We start from the raw sequence: 17,796 nt of genomic DNA on the forward strand, positions 1-17,796 counted from the left end.
GTGGTAGAAATGATGGCAAGATATAGTTAGAGTTCTTAACAAACATTACAAGAATCAGAAAATAGAACCAAGACCGGGTGCAGTGGCACATGCCTGTACTCCCAGCGGCTCAGAAGGCTGAGACAGGAGAATCTCGGGTTCAAAGCCAGGCTCAGCAAAAGCAAGGTGCTAAGCAACTCAGCAAGACCCTGTCTCTAAATAAAATACAAAATAGGCCTGGGAATGTGGCTCAGTGGTCGAGTAACCTTGAGTTCAATCCCGGTAGAAAGGAAGAAAGGAAGGAAGGAAGGAAGGAAGGAAGGAAGGAAGGAAGGAAGGAAGGAAGGAAATAGAACCCAAGAACTTAGACTCTGTACAAATTCTGTTTTCACTGGAGGAATGGATTAGGAGGACTACCTCAGTCATTCCACTTTTTGATGGGGACTACTTAACCTCAGTGAAAACATGTAAAATTCTTTTGCAATATTTAGGAAGGACATCATAGTCCCTAATTAAAAAGGTTACTAATGCTTGTAACTAGCGTTGTTTGTCTGTTGTTGGAGGAGGCATCAGATCTGTCTGTGATAACAAGGCTCCCTGGGCTCATTTCATCTCTGAGAGAAAAAATAAAATGATGCAGGCCCAGTTCATAGGAAAGAAATGAGAATGAATTTAGAGAGAGTGAATGAGAGAAAGCCCATCATAACAGGCCTTATATAAGTAGCAGCCCATAAGAGGGAAATAACTGGGGGGAGGCACAAAGAAGAGTTAGGAAGAACAGTGGATGTAGCTCAGTTGGTAATTTGTTTCCATTTTTCAGACACAAGGGGAGGGAAATGGGTCCTGGGGCAGGAGAATTTGCAACATGATGATTTTGTGACCCTTTAACCTGCAGTCGGATGCTGGGCAGTAGGCCGACTGGAAACAAACTTGAAGTGTTGAACTAGAACAAGGAAGTGTCTCCGCTGAAGGAGTTTTAGAAACAAAGTTATGTGAAAGGATTTTTCTTTCCTGGGCTAAGTACTGAACTCAAGGAGAGGGTTTTTGTTTGTTTGTTTGTTTAAAGTAAAAATAAATAAATAAATACCAGTGATCCATCCTATCTGATAACAACTCTTCATTCTTATACATTCCAGTCTTCTTATTGTTTATGTAAAAAAAAAATTATCTGGTTATTTTGGAGTAAAGATACTATTTTAGGTATACTACTTTCTAAAAAATCTGACATTGGATTATAAACACTTTCCCACATTTCTACATAGTCTTAGTAATTTGAAGTCAACAAATCTTAAATCAAGTTTCTAGCTGGGGATGTAGCTCAGTTGGTAGAGTGCTTGCCTCACATGTACAAGGCCCTGGGTTCAATCCCCAGCACCACAAAAATAGAAAAAAAAATAGCTTATCTGAGTAAGTTAATCAAGTTTCAAGAAGTAATGAAGTCTGGGAAGATACGTGATTTAAAAAAGGGAGTCAAATTTCTCAAGTGACTTCCTCAGGGTCAGAGAACTCCTAGATGGGCAGTGAAGGAAAAGGTCAAAGTATCCAATAAGTATAACCTGGGTAGACTGTGGGCTCGATGGGGACAACAACAGGAAGTGAGTACACATGTTGCTGGTGACAGGAGGATTGCAAGTCCACCATCTTCACGCTGAATGGTGTTTCATCCCTGGGCTCTCTAAAGAAGCTTCTGGATCTAGTGCTTCTAGAAGAAGTCAAGAGCCATGATGGCGAATCCAGGGAATTTCACTGAGGGAAAAGGTTGGGAGTCATGGGAACTGGACATCCATGAGGGACAATTAATTCCTGACCCACTAGCAACAGCTTCCAACCATCTTCATCCCATGCACTCCTGGCTCTGCATTTGTTCTCTTCTTCCTTATTTCATTCCCCCTCTCCTTTTACCTTTCTTCATCCTTCAGCCTGAAGAATCTTTAGCTATGGTCTTCTAGTTCCATACTGTAAGTGCCCTAGTAGGGAAGAGGCAGAGGCAGAGGCCAGAGTGGGGAAAAAACCCATACCTCTCCAAGGAATTAGCTAGAGCAGGAGTTTAATGGTAGAGATAAGGAAACAAAGTGATATTTTTACTTGTTCCATTTCTGTGTTATTTGTTGGGGATTTTTTTTTGGAGGAGGGGATACCAGGGATTGAACTCAGGAGCACTCAACCACTGAGCCACATCCCCAGCCCTATTTTGGGTTTTATTTAGAGACAGGGTCTCACTGAGTTGCTTAGGGTCTTGCAGTTGCTGAGGCAGGCTTTGACCTCACAGTCCTCTCACCTCAGCCTCCTTAGCCACTGGGATTTACAGGCATCTGCCACCACATTTGGCTATTTGGATTTTTAAAAACATCAAATATGTTACAAATTAAAACAGTTACACATTTTTTTTAATTTAAAAAGGAAAGGAAAGAATCCATCTATAGTGCCAGAATTCGCCCAGGAAGATCACATGTGCACATGTGCAAAGAAAAGGTCTTCTACAACGGGTTCTGCAAGCACAGTGGACAGCAAGTCGAGGAAGGTGAGCGTAGAGGAGTGGTAACTAGTTGGTAAGAAAAGAGCCACTTCCAAACTTCAGCAGAGGTCATGGAGAGAGGGCACAAGCAAAAGGAGCTCCTGAGATTTACAAACTTGAGGCTGACAAAGAAAATAAGGAGAAAATAATGACTTCAGCCATTTCTGAAGCCAGGAGCAAAAGTTTGGAATGGAGGGGAGACAGATGGTAAGAGAGGTGAGAGGGCAGTTAGGAGCACTGCACTGAAAGTAATGGAAAACTTCCAAACATATATAAAAGTAGAGAGTATCACTATATTGACCTTCCACATAAGTTTCACCTGTAGCTTCAGCAACAATCAACTCACTTCACCTACACCCCTGTAAACACAGCACCCCTTTCCTGGATTCAAGACATCACACTATTTTGGTAATTCTCAAACTTTAGCATGCACCAGAATCTTCTGAAGGGCTTATTCAAACACCAATGGTGAGCTGGGGTTGTGGCTCAGTGGTAGAGTGCTTGCCTGGTACCTGTGAGGCATTGGGTTTGATCCTTAGCACCACATAAAAATAAAGATATTGTGTCTATCTACAACTAAAAAAACAAAACAAAACAAAAAACATCAATGGCTGGGCCCACTACAGAGCTTCTGATTCAATAGATCTGGAGGGGCTGATTATGTGCATTTCCAGTCCTTTTTCAGTTGATGCTGATGCTGCTGATCTAGGGCCACACTTTGAGGACCACTGCACTTCCCTATTAAAACATAATCCTTATTATACATAATCACAATATTATCACTGCACAAAAAATCAATAATTCCTTAATAATATATATATATATATATATATATATATACACACACACACTTTTATTATATGTATATACATATATATGTGTATTTTTGTAGAGACACTTTTCACATTTATATCTGTAACTGATCTGAAGTTCATCTTAGTTTATGGTGTTATGTAGGGATCCCATAACATTTTTCTCATGTAGTGAGCCAGTTTTTCCTATACTGTCTACTTAGCAACCCATCTTTTCCCATTGATTTGTTTTTCTTATACTAGGTGCATACACACCCACTCATATAAACTCACACACATGTATACTTCTGAGTACTTTATTACCCTTGCTCCATTTATCTGTTTCTTTCCCAGTGCAATGGTGTTTTATTATGTAGTATCAAAGTGTACTTGGGCACTTCCTCCTTGATTTCTTTTTTTCAAAGCTGACAACTAATTGTGGACCCTGGGTTTTTTTCTCCCATATAAATTTTGAATGTTTCTTCATTCCCTCAAAATATTTTTGTATCTTAAAATTGTTTTAGATTTTAGGTTAATTTTGGAAGAATTGGTATCTACATGTTAAGAGATGTTGTCCACCCTCCTGGCATGTATCTTTGCTTATTCATGTCTTTTGTCCTTTGATAGTATCATTTTTCTCCAAATTTTTATTTTGAATTTTGTGAAGTTGACTTTTAGGTACTTTGTAGTTTTAGACTTTTAGGTACTTGTAAAAATTAGCTGATTTTATATTATGTTTTCCAGTTGAATATTGCTTGAAGAAGTAGGCTACTGATTGTCAGGTCTGGTTCCTGACATCATTGCAGAACATGAATAATCAGTTTTTTCTGTTAATTCTGCAAAGTATTCTATACAGATGACCAGGTCATCTGTGAGAATCCTTATTCTCATTGCTTCTTTTTCTTGCCTTATCACATTGGCCAGGACCTCCAGTACTATGTTGAGTAGTAGCAGTTTTTAGAAGAAATAAGGTTCTGTCCACATATTATCTGCTTCCCATACCACTTAGAAATTATGCCTACCCTAATGTACCCACAAGCTCCATCTTCTGCTGGTGCAGGACTACTGATTTTGTTGTCTTGCAGTGGAATAGGTCTGACCTATAATCTGCACATGGTAATATGGGAGAGAAAAAGAGCCCCGGATTAAAGCTTTCCCACCTGTGACACTTGCCTTCTTCTCTCTGTGGTCTGCAGTTACATTCACATATATCTGGGACCAAACCACTTGTCCTTCTAGAAGCTTCTCACAATTACCACACTGGGGCCTCAGACCACCAACTGCCCCATTTCTGAGGCACTAGAAAAAATGAGTTGAGGGAAATAGCCTATAGCCCTGTTGGCTTGCCAGTTTGCCAGGAACCAAAACAAAAGCCAGAGTAACTTTTTTTTTTTTTTTTTTTTTTTTTTTTTTTTTTTTTTTTTTTTTTTTTTGGTATCAGGGATTAAACCCAGAGGCACTTAACCACTGAGCAAAATCTCCATGCCTCGCCCCCGCCCCCGCCTCCTTTTTTTTTTTTTTTTAGACAGGGTCAGGGCCTCACTAAGTTGCTGTGACTGGTTTTGAAATTGTGATCCTTCTTTCTCAGCTTCCCGAGCCACTGGGAAGCAGAGTTACATTTCTAAAATAGTAACAATCATGAGAATGCTTTAGTCAAAGGTCTTTGAAGACTATGTAAACTCTTTAATATGGTATTCAAAAGATCTCAACAAGATGGCCTCACTTCCTTTTCCACTTCCCATAACATACTCTACATTCAAACTCCCCTGGGTGCTCTTTCCTGAACATGCTATGCACTTTAAACCTCTGTTTACCATTTGATTCCCTTTCCATGGAATTTCTCTTACCACTCCTTCCCATTAAGAAATCCTTCTCATTCTTCAAAGCTCAGAGCAAAAGTTATCATCTTTGTGAAGTTTTCTCAAGTTCATCTCATTGGTATAAATCATTCCCCCACAATGCTCCCCAGAGCAATTATCTGTCAGATTTACTTTATATTTTGTTGTTATTTAACTGTTCATCAGATGGTGACCTCCAGAAGAGCAAGGACCAACTGTGTTTTGTCCATATCTCAATTTCTGATTCAGTTCTTAATAGGTAGTTGCTCAGCAAATGTTTATTCATTAAATTAAATGATAGCAATTACAAATTGTAGGAAAAAGAAGTTATTACTAAGAATGAATTACTGTCCTTGGGTAATCTTGGTTCTAGTAAGATTGGGTAGGACTTCACAGAAGTGGTGTTATCTTCAATTATAATTAGTAACATGCAAATAGGAATGAGAATACACTCTGTAATCTCCTAGTCACTCTCTTTATCTGATTAGGTCTTTTAAGTCTCCTATTCATTCTGTTTGTCTGACTAAGTATTTCAAGTGCTACACCGACAACTTTGACCCTGTGTGGCAAAATATATCTGCAAATTCTAACACATAGGAGCTGGGAGCAGTGGTGCACATCTATAATCCTAGCAGCTCCAGAGGCTGAGATAGGAGGTTCCTGAGTTCAAAGCCAGGCTCAACAACTTAGTGAGATCCTAAGCAATTTAGTGAGACCCTGTCTCAAAATTAAAAAAAATAAAAATAAAAAATAAAAAAGGACTGAGGATGTGGCTCAAGTGGTTAAGTACCCCTGCGTTCAATCCCTTGTGCAGAAAAAATGTTAAAAAGTCTAAGACATAGGTGCAGTTATAGAAGTTAGCATTGTTTGGACATTTTGGGGCCTCTACTCCTGAATAATCTTCCTAGTTATACCCTTAGGTGGGTATCTTTATATACAGCCCATAAGATGTGCCTATTTACAAGTGAAAATTATGAAAATAAATGGAAATTTCTGTTGAAATGCTTACCTTTAGTTTTTATAGATATTTCTACTAAGTGATATTGCTATTTACCCCATGAATAGGTTATCTGTGTTGTGTAGGAGACAGAAAAAAGGTAAATGAGAAAACTGAAGGAAAATTAATTATGTTTATATTATTCATTTTCTTTAAATGATATATAGCAGTTTTGTTTATTCTTTTTGCATACCTAAGCAGTAGGTTTGGACAATACTATTATCATTTTGAAAAAAATTAAAATAAGAAGAAATTAATTTTCTTTAGCAGATTGTTGCAGGCAGCAATGGCCCCCAATTTGTTTGGCCCTCCCTGTCTCCACATCCTTGGATAATACCTTTCACACTGACTCCAGGGTTTGCCATGTAACTTGTTTTGACCAATGGGACAAGAGAAATTTAAAAGCATTTGCATATCATAGCTTGCCTTCTTTTGCTGCTTTTTTGTACCCTGAGGCCACCATGTGAAGCCTGGGTTAGTCTGCTAGAGCATGAGAGATCACATGGAGCAGAGATAAACCATCCCAGCTAAGTCTTCTTCAGCCAACCACCTTATCAATCTCCAGGAAAATGGGTGAGGTCAATCAACAGCTGCTGACAGAGACCTGTCACTCCAACCCACATCTGAAGAACCCTCCAAATGACTCAATGAATCAAGAAAAATAATAAATGTTTGTCATTTTAAGTTACTATGCTTCAGGATGGTTTATTACATAGGAAAACCTAACTGGTACATCCCCAAGAAAGTCTAGTCAGGATAGACTCCCTAGTTCATGGTTCCTAAATTCATCTTCCGTTTCTCTCCTCCTACTTTTCCTCAGAGGTCAAGCTTAGATATGCAAAACTTAAGGATATTATTTTGGATCTTGGGTATGACCAAGCCTCATCTTGAATTTCTCAAGGAAAAAGATCATGGCTTGATTTTTCTAGCTGGTTTAGTACATAGCTTTATTCATAAAATATGCTCAGTGTAGTGGGGTGGTATTTCTTTTCTGAAAAGGAAGTAAACTTAAGTTTTCCTTACAATTATGAATGGGGAAGCTACTGGTGGTGTGTACACCTAAAAATTTCTAGTTAAAAAGAAAGTTTTATAATAACAAAACTTCCTAAGAGATAAAACAGAGCAGATTAAAGAAAAAAAGCAGCTGTGTCTTACCGAAGCTTCAGTGAACATTATTCACACTGAAGTCTCTGTGAACAGTGCCCTCCTGGAGTTGTGCAGCATGTAACTTACTCAGTGGTACCTGGGGCCCCTTCCTGGCACAGGATAAATGTTTAGTAAAGAATAAGTGCATGCACGCACATGTTTGTGGTATTTAATACAGTTTTAACTGGAAAGAAAAAACAAATTAGAGTCCCTGTTGAGAGGTTCTCAGAATACAAATCTCCTTGCTTTTGATGTGACAAAGTGAAAGAAATTACCTAAATAAATTGAATAGATGAACTACAAACTCAGAGAAGAAACTTTCACCAAATTGTGCAGGTTAAAAAACAATAAAAAATAAGAACTCATTTTGGTTAATGGTGACACCTAGTGGTGTATGAAACTGTGAATTTTCTGGGACTAAATGATTTTGTTGTACCTGTTAGGAGGAGGACAAGTCCTAGGGGTTGGGAACCACAGCTCCCTTTTACAGGCCTACAGGGTCAGCATGTGAGTGCTCTTCATGAAGAAGGCCTGCCCAGTTCGTCCTGTGCAGAAGATCTCAGAATAATGCCAGAGGTGGAGGGATGCTCCCTGCCAGTGAAGCAGGCCCACTTCCGACAATCATTCCTGTCATCCATGCCTCTCAGCTTGCAACTTACTCTGTCCCTTCCTTCTTTCCTCTTCTGCTTTGACTTACCCTTTATTCACCTTCTCTCCCTTTTCATTATCCTCCTTGCTCACTGATGCCTCCCAAAGACATAGCAAAGCCCAGAATGACATTATCCACAATGGCAACCACTACCCCATATGACCAATTAAATTTAAATTGATTAAAACAAAATGAATTAAAAATTCAATCTCTCAGGGTTTGGGATGTAGCTCAGTGGTAGATTACTTGCCTATCATGTTTAATCCAAGTACTACAAAAGCCCTGGGTTTAAACCAAGTACCACAAAAAATACTTGAAAGCATTTGCACATCATAGCTTGCCCTCTTTTGCTGCTGGGTTTAATCCAAGTACCACAAAAAAATAAATTAATTAAAAAAACAGAAAATTCAACCCCTCAGTCACATTAGTTACTCAAGAGTCAGGAGCACTCACAGCTGCCATGTTGGATGGTGCAGATATAGTTGTGTGCATCCTGTTGGAGAGCACCAGCCTTGAGTTTGACTCACCTACCTCTCCTCATCTCTTCCTTCTCAACACCTTTTCTCTAAATGGCAGTTCTTGAAGCTGTCAGCTTTCTGCTCCTCCCTGTCCCTCTCCACTTTCTTCTGTTTATTGGATAGCTTTCTGTTTTCTGTTTATTATTATGTAAACTTGTTAAGGTGATCCTGCCGTGGTGAACACAAAACTATATAATCATATTGGACAGTTTATTCAAGACAATGATTCACAGCATCTTGTTTTCCATGCATTGGAACGCATCAAAATATTTTTAAATTCAACACATCAACACATCATTTAAAACAATTATACCCCCCCAGGCCCTTTTCTTTTTTAATCCACAGTTCCCTACCTTTTTACCTTGTCTTGAGTTAAAGTAGCTTTAAAATTAAACAGCACATCTTTTTTAAAAAAAAAAGTCTGAAAATACATGTTTTATGCATAGAATAGCTCTAAAACGATACTCAGCAAACTGGGAACGTGTTGATGTTTGGCTAGAATGAGGTAGACATTTACTTTTTATTAAATACCCTTTTGTAGTATATGAATTTGTTCTAGGGGTGTGTGTGTGTGTGTGTGTGTGTGTGTGCGCGCGCGTGTGTGTATGAAACTTTTAAAATTAAATCGAGTTATAAATCGTTTTTGAAATTAAAAGTAACACCTGAGAATAAATCTCACGACACTGAAGAGTCAAACCAAAAATATTCCAGAGCTCTCAGAAAGAAACTAACTTTTGTATTGTGTTTGTTTGTTTTAAGAGATAGTGTCTTGCTATGTTCCCCAGGCTGGCCCCACATTCCTGGGCTCAAGTGATCCTCCTGCCTCAGCCTTGGATTTGCTGGGACTGCAGATGCATACCACCATGCCCATCAGGAAAGGAGGTCATTGGGTGGTGCTGTGTCTATTTAAAAAGATAATACAAGAAGATATGGGACCATGTTATTTCAGGTTTATTTCCAATGACAATTTGCCAGGATCCTAGGACCTGAATGCCCTGATAAGTGGCTCCTCCTGACTGTTGTGTTAGGAAGAAAGCTTTCCTTAGAGTTTTGTGTTTCTTTAAGAAAGGACTCGGGAACCAGGATAGAATCATTATACCTACATCATAAGTACTAATTATACTACCTTGTTGATAAAAAGGGAAACTGAGTCAGGGCACAGTGAATTTGGTGTAAACCCGGGTTTTGTCAGCACTCTTGATTTCCTGTAAGGCTACATGGCATGAAAACCATATAATCATATGTCCAGACCAAACTGTGGCATCTCTATGTGGATTATCTAAATAAAGCGCTGCCTAGACCATGCCACGCAGGGGAGTTGGTTTGTGGTTCTTTCTGACTGTGGACTTCTATGGTGCCAGTCTGGCCTTGGGCAGAGTCAAGGTCCTCCTCAAAGAACAAAGGTTTACACTCAGGCTCCCTAGGACCATGTAGGAGTCTGTTTCTAATGAAAAGCTCTCTGGTTCTCTATGTTAGGAAGACAAATAGCAGCTCATCCCTCGGTGGAACACCAGCCACTATCCTTAACCCCAAGTCAGATTGGCAGTGGAAGATGGAACCAGCAATATCGTCAGGGGGGGCTCACCCTCACTTTCATATAGAGAAAAACTGAGTCCCACAGAGCTTAGAAGGTTAAGTGACCTTCCCTAGATTATGTAAAGGCTGATGGTGCTGGAGCCTCCTGCCAGACTAGCCAACCCAGCAGGAGCTGCTTCAGTTAAACCATCCCAATAGCCCTGGACACACCTCTGCACAGACCCTTCTAGTCTCATAGAAGTGTCAAACTCCTCACAATGTTCAATTACCAATGTGAAGACTGGATGCCAAGATCTGCTCAGTGTATGTTTTCAGGTTAGATTTTTAAGGCCCTCTGTGCTAAAATTGTAGCTATCAGTCACCTGTGACTACTGAGCTCTTGACATGCGATTAATCCAAATTAACTTGAGGATAATAACAGTAAGATACATATCAGATTTTGAATACTTCAAATGAAAAAAATAAACAATCTCATTAATAATTTTATACTGATTACATGTTGAATGTGTAATACATATGGATAATATTTTAGACATATTGGGTCAAATGAAAAATATAAAAGTTCATTTATCTATTTCTTTTCACTTTTTAGAACATGACTAAACTTTTTAGAATAGGACATTTTAAAATTATACATATGACTCACATTACATTTCAGTTGGACAATACTGAGCTATACAATATAGACTCTGACTTCTGCTTTGTAATGTAAGACAGCATTACAGTATAATGAGCTCATGTGCACACATTTAAGGAAGGGGAGAGAGAGAAGGGGAGGGGAGAGAGAGATAAGGGGAAGCTGACTTTGTGTCTGCTCTGGAGTGAGTGTGAAATGGGTCATAATGATTCTGTTGTTCCCTTGGATGATCCTGATTCCTGTGATTGACTCCCAGAGGGTGAGCATTTCACTTTCCCAAGAGCAGATTCCAGTGTTTTTCCTCCTGCACCAACATGGATAAACCTCAAAAATCTGATACTGAGAAAAAAAAAGCAAAATGTTGGTACATACAGATGATTCACTTCACATAAAATTGTAAAGCTGCAAAACTATATATTAAACATAGATATGCATGGGAATACCATCTAGGGATAGAGGTTCCCTTTGGGAAGGAAGGAAATGTGTTCGAGGAGGGGCTTCCATTGTATCTATAATATTCTTTCCTTTTCTAGGCAGTGGTATGCTGTCACTTGATATTTATTTTCTATCCTTTGTGTATGCTGAAAATATTTCATAATAAAAGTGATTTAAGATGCATACTTTTCACCCACTGGTTAGGTACTAAAAGAGGCAGCAGATGCTTTTGATATGTGGGCATTTTACTTGCCTAATATGCCTATTGCAAATTTCCAGACTGTGCCCTATTTATCTCCTTAAAAAGTCCATTTCTATTCTGCACCCTGTCTATGTGGAACATTCAAAGAAAGTAATTGCTTTAAGCTCCAAGAAACTACTTTTTCTTTTAAATGCAAATATATGGACTTACACATACAGGGAGACACAGGGATTTGGGGATGTCACATTATTTCACTTATCTATTCTGCAGAACAAACCAACCCTAAAACAATGGCTTAAAACAAAATGATTTATTATTTCTCACAATATGGGTGCGCTGGCTGGGTGTTTGTCCTGCTGGTCTCGCCAGGGCTCATGTGTGCGGGTTGCTTTCAGCTGGAGCTTAACTGAGCTGGAAGATCTAAAATGGTCTCACTCATGGCTGGCAGTTGGTGCTGCGTGTCAGCTGGAGCAGCTTGGTTCTCCAGGTGGCCTCTCAGCCTCGCACTGGCTTCCTGTGTAGCATATTCAGGACAGAATTTCAATAAACAAAGGCAGAAGCTATAGATTCTTTTAAGATCTGGGTCCCTGAACTCACTGGGGGTCAATTTAGGCACATACTGTTCAAAGAATGTCACAAGGCTAACACAGATTCAAAGGATAGAAAAATAGATTTTGCCTCTTAGTGGGAGGGGCTTAAAATCTCTGGTCATATTTAACTACCCACACATACATTAAAATATTTAATTAATATTTTAAAATACATAAAAGGCACAATAAACTCAGAAAAGATAGTCTCAATTTCCACAACTTCCCTCAATTGGTTAAAAAAAAGAAAGGCATCTATCATTCAACCATTGCCCCTTCCAAATGCAGAAGTCTGAATTCCCTTTGAACCTAGATAAAGTTCCCTTTTTTAATGGAAAAATAAAGAAGCTGGGGAAACTAACCTACCTTTCAGAGGGAATGATGAAACCCAGGTCTCCCCAGTAGGGAGCATATGGTACTGCTTGATGTTTAACTGTGTCAGCTCTGGATAAGAGGGATAGCAGGACTTTAGAGTTGAAGACAGAGCATCATCTATTTTCTAAACTAATTTTTGGTCAACGTGGAATTTTGTGTTTTAGGAAGGTGATTCGAAGGGCACAAAATAAAGCTAAGAAGAACATAGATGAGCAAAAGGGGAGGCAGCTATAACAGGACACCAGATGGAAAGGTTTCCACCACTGCCTGAGGATAGCTGGGGTGTTAATTAGATACTATTATGACTTGTATTAAGAGAGGGAAAGAATGTCAGCTTTGTGCCACAGACAAAATATATGAAATAATAAGGGGAAAGGGGACACATCCAGAGTAAAAGAATGTTAAACTTTAAAAGTGGAATTTGAAAAAGAGCTTCACTTGCAAGAAAAAAAGAAAATAGTATAATTTTGAAAGCAACTATTTGAAACAACTGCTATTGTACTAGTTTGTTTATGCTGCTGTAACAGAATACCACAGACTGGATAACTTATAAAGGAAAAAAAAAATTACTTCTCTCAGTTCTGGAGGCTGGGAAGTCCAAGATCAAGGTGCCAACAGTCTCTGTGTCTGGTGAGAACCGGACTCTGCTTCCAAGATGGCAACTTGGATGCTGTGTTCTCTGGAGGGGAAGAAAGCTGTATCCTCAGTGGCATAAGACAAAAGGGTCAAACCCTTTGATAGGAGCATCTAATCACATTCTCAGGATGGAGTCCTGATGGCCTGATTATCTCTTAAATGTCCTGTTTTGTTGTTGTTTTTTTAAATATTACTATATTGGCAACATTTGAATTTTGGAGAGGACATATTCAAACCATATCAATCCCTGAACCTTAATCCCCATAGGTGAGATTGTATTCAGTTAAAGAAAACATGTTTTAGAAGTCAGGTCTCAGGAGGTCACTGATGAAAGAATGTAATTTTATTGAGGAGATGACTGATGACCCCTGTGGATTCAAAGAGCATTGAATAAAATCATGGGCTAGGGACCCAGGCTGAAAGCAAGGGCAAAATGTAAGCCAAGTGAAAACACTCCAAGCTGCAGGCAGCAGGAAAGGTTGATGTCTGTCTGTGTAAGAATAAAGGGAAAAGGAAAAGGAAGGACCTGAGACTTCTTGATCCCGGACTCACAACCCAAACAGGCCTATGGACAGTTACAAAGCACTCTGGGCAGGGATACTTAGGAACCTGGCTGCTTTGGAGTCCTAACCCAGCCCTCACTAGCTATTTGACCTTGAGTGAGTCAGATGACCTCTCTGAATTTCAAGTTTTTATCTGTAAAATGGGAGAACAAGTTGATGCACAGGGTGTCTGGCATGCAATAAGGGCTCAGTACTTAAAGTTCAGTATTGAGTTCCTGAACCCTCCCTGGAAGGTTTAAGTTCATACTGTGTTATCACATTTCCTGTCTCCTTACCAGCTCTGACATTTAAGCTCATAAAACACAGGCCCTGACTTAAGCATAGCAGCTTTGGGACTGCCAATAGGAGTGGTGAATAGTTTTCCTTCTCGCCAGGATTCAGCTGACTTAGTAGCAAATATCAGCATGGCTTCAACTTTTAAGCATTTATTGCATTAGGAAGCAAAGCAAAAGTCTCAGTCAATTTTCAAGTGTCATCTGCAGGACTGCAACTGTACTCTGCTAGCTTTCTTAATGTAGATTTTCCTTCCCAGGAAGGCTTTAAAGATAATTTAGATCTATTTACCTAAGTGCTCTTTGCCAGAAGATAAGAGGATAGAGAGAATAACATGTTGAGTTTTATTTTTAAGCTTAACATAATCCTCAGGAGTGGTTAATTTGCTTAACAAATAATTGTTGAACATTTACTATGTTCCAGTAAATACAAATGCTGAGGTGAGACAAAAGCAAGTAAAACAGTCCTTGCTCTTGAAGAGTTTATGGTGGAAAGGGAGCCAGAACTAGTACACAAATGATAACCCTTGGGCTGGGGATGTAGCTCAAGCAGTAACGCGCTCTCCTGGCATTCGCGGGGCACTGGGTTCGATCCTCAGCACCACATAAAAATAAAGATGTTGTGTCCACCAAAAACTGAAAAATAAATATTTAAAAAAAATCTCTCTCATCTCTCTCTCTCATTTCTCTCTCTCTCTCTCTTTAAAAAAAAAAAAGATAATCCTCAAGGCATAACATTCTGAGGACTATAGAGCAGGTAGGGATAAGTTGAATCAGGGGTTGCAAAGGAAGGATAGCATTTTTTTCTATTTTTTTTTTAACATCAGCAACATTCTAAAAACAACAAGAGCCTGATAAGTTCTAATTTTCCTTTCTCTGAGTTTTTTTTACACATTCATACATTTATGTGATTTTATGGTGTAGTCATGATAAGTTTTGTGTTCTCCTAAGTATTGTGTTATAAGCATGTCCTTTTGCCAAACTGTTTTCATCATCATAATTCCCATCTGTCGTGAGTGTGATCGCCTTTAGTATCTCCCATTGTAAGATAGATAAGCTATTTCCAGCCTTTTCACAGTTAAAAATTCCTGGGTTAGGGTATCTTTATGCATGTAGCTCTTTTCTTCATTAGTATCATTTTGTTTAGCTCAGCTCTGCAAAGTAGGGTTGATGGAGGTCAAAGGGCATGAGTATTTCTACTTTTTAAAATATATATTATTCGGGTTGGGGATGTGGCTCAGTGGTAGAGTGCTCGCCTAGCACGTTTGAGGCCCTAAATTCAATCCTCAGCACCACATAAAAATAAATAAAATAAAGGTATTGTGTCCAACTACAATTTTAATAAAATGAAATATATATATATATATATATATATATATATATATATATATAGAGAGAGAGAGAGAGAGAGAGAGAGAGAGAGAGAATCAATAGAATGTAGAGATATACAGAAAGAGGTTTATCATGAGGGGTTGGCTGTTCTGGAGAAGTCCCACAATCTGCCATCTGCAATCTGGAGGCCCAGGAAAGTTGATGGTATAGTTCCAATCTAAGTCCAGAGTCCAAAGAACCAAGAGTGCTAGTGTCTGAGGGAAGACATGATGTCCCAGTTCAAGCAGAGAGCAAATTCACCCTTCTTCTGCCTTTTATTTTCCCTAGCTGTGTTCTCAACAGATTGGATGATGCCCACCTACCATGGTAAGGGTGGATCTTCCTTGTTCAGTCTTCCAATTCAAATGCTCATCTCTTCCAGGAATACCTCACAGACACAACCATAAATAGTTTTACCAGCTCTCTGAGGGATTCCTTGGTCCAGTCAAATTAACACATAAAATTAACCATCCTAGCCCATTTACAATGTCACCAGCAATAGATGTGTCTGTTTTGTCAAAACAATGTCAGCACTGGTGAGTTGGTTTGGGATTTTTATTAACCTGCTAGAATGTCATAGCTATTCCATGATGCCTCCTTGTTATTTGAATTCACATTTCCCTGATAACTATTTTCCCATATCTTTCCTGGTTATACCTCTTAGGTAATTTGCCTGTTCAATGAGCAACAAACAGCAACTGGCAACAAACAGCCTAGTCAGGCATAGAGTTAGGACAGTACAGTGTATTAAAGAAAACAGATGTAGGTTATACAAAAAGATAATCAGTGGAGGTCAACTAGAAAGGAAAAATGGACACCAGTATGTGACAAAGTGTTTTTTTAACCCTATGGGATTTTCCTTTTTAGGGGGTGGCGGGGGAGTAGGTATTAGAGATTGAAACCAGGGGCACTCTACCACTGAGCTATCCCCAGCATAGCCTCAAAATAAATTTTTATTTTGATACAGGTTCTCATTAACTTGCCCAGGCTGGCCTTAAACTTGCAATCCTCCTGTCTAAGCCTCCCAAGTCACTGGGCCTACAGGTATGTGACACCACTCCTGGGCCCTATAGAGGTTTTCAGTTTGATTTGTACAATTGTCCTCATAGGAACAAACAACTGAAGTTCCCTGTCTCTTTTAATTCTGATGAACCTAAGGGATCACAGTCAAGAAGAGCCAACTCCACGTGTCCCTGTCACTTCTAATATAAGTCCTTAACCCTCTTTCATCTTCACCTGGAACCTGCTGATTCCTATGGCTTTTGCTCTGCCTGGCTCCTGTTCACTTGATCCACCTCCTCCCTCTTCAGCTTCACATTCCTGGAATCCCTGTTCTATCCTACTGATGTGGACTCTGTCCACCTGATCCAGCCCAGGGCCCAGTGATTCTGGGTATTAGATCCCCAAGTTCTACACTCTTCCTGGGTTCCTTTGGGGATGTGTTCCGTCTTCCAGGAGGGTTAAAAAACTATGAGCACCTTAGAGGAGTACTCAGTATATTTTCTCCTCTACCAGGAAACAGCAAGATAGTCTGAAACAGACCACAGAGGAGAGGGTATGTTGCCCTTTGAGAAAACACCTCATCGTAATTCCTAAGCTCTACTAAGCCTGAAGTGCTTCCTGCCCCACAGAACTGATGGGCCTTCTGAAGAATCCTTCCCCACCCCAGCATTTCCTAGCCATAGTCTCATGTGCTGCTAAAAGAAGCAAAAGCTGACAAACAGCACTTTTTCCTTTCCCATAACGAGAACATTGAACATCAGGCTCCAAGCTCTCAGATATACCCATGTACTCAGAGCTGTTCTGTCCAACCAGATCCGCAGACCAGAGATCCCTTTCAGACATCTGTGGCTCAAACCACAAGTCTCCTACTGCCCACCTGGGTGAGGAACAACCATTCCTCCAGGGCAGGCAGAGGAGAGGCCAACCCTGTGCCCACAGAGTACAGGCACAACAGCCTCCCCATTAGTGGGGTCTTGATGGAAAGGGCTGCACCCAGGGGTTCGGGGTTGAGGCATGAGCTTGGCCACACTTTGTTTTCCTGAAAGCATCTGTGGCTTGCACCCTCGTTAGAGGTCTTGCTGAAGGTGGTATCACTGAATCCCAGTGGCCACTGATGAGCTGCTTCCTGAAAGCACAGTGCTCTGCCCTACCCACAAAGCCAATGTCATTCCCTCTAAATGCTCTCAAAATGGGAGATGGGGAAAATGTGTGTGTGGGGGTTGGCTCTGGGAGTTCTGTGTGGACAAGCACCACTCTGTCTCCATAGCAGAACAATGTGAACTCATGTCTGTGGCAGCCTTTTGCAAACAGCAGAGAAAGAGCTATACACGTGTAAGAGATGATGACTGGGACTTCTAGCACTAGCCACATCCCTTACAGCCTCCCTGATGTTGGAGTACTATCCACAGATAACATGTTTTGATATTTAAGCAGATTGCCTGGCTCATCCTCTTGGTTTCTCAGCCCTTCCTTTTTTTTTTTCAGACAAAACTGTATTAAATCACGTCCTCATCAAACTGAATAGATACCCCAGCCAGGGTCTGGCATGGGCTGTGACAATGATGCCATTCAGATTCTCAGTGCATCCTTACATTTGCCTCATGTGCACCCTGAAGAGAATTTGGCAGCTCCAAAATAGAAAAAAAAATGCTTTTGATCCTGGACTACAGTTGGCTCTCTTATTGTGGGAGGGCAATTATTAACTTGTTTTAACTTGACATTTAAAAACATCTCAGTATCTGTTTTT

The 17,796-nt window shown here is 39.9% G+C and overlaps 1 non-coding gene and 1 pseudogene across 1 annotated transcript; both read left to right on the forward strand.

Moving 5' to 3' along the window:
* LOC113179992 (lysine--tRNA ligase pseudogene) overlaps positions 1-17,796 on the forward strand; it is a 71,759-nt pseudogene that overhangs the window by 6,742 nt on the left and 47,221 nt on the right.
* Positions 1,286-1,359, forward strand: Trnav-cac (transfer RNA valine (anticodon CAC)). Its single transcript has one exon. It is a non-coding gene; the product is annotated as a tRNA-Val (tRNA).

This window comes from Urocitellus parryii, chromosome 6, assembly GCF_045843805.1.
Source record: "Urocitellus parryii isolate mUroPar1 chromosome 6, mUroPar1.hap1, whole genome shotgun sequence".
Taxonomy (NCBI): domain Eukaryota; kingdom Metazoa; phylum Chordata; class Mammalia; order Rodentia; family Sciuridae; genus Urocitellus; species Urocitellus parryii.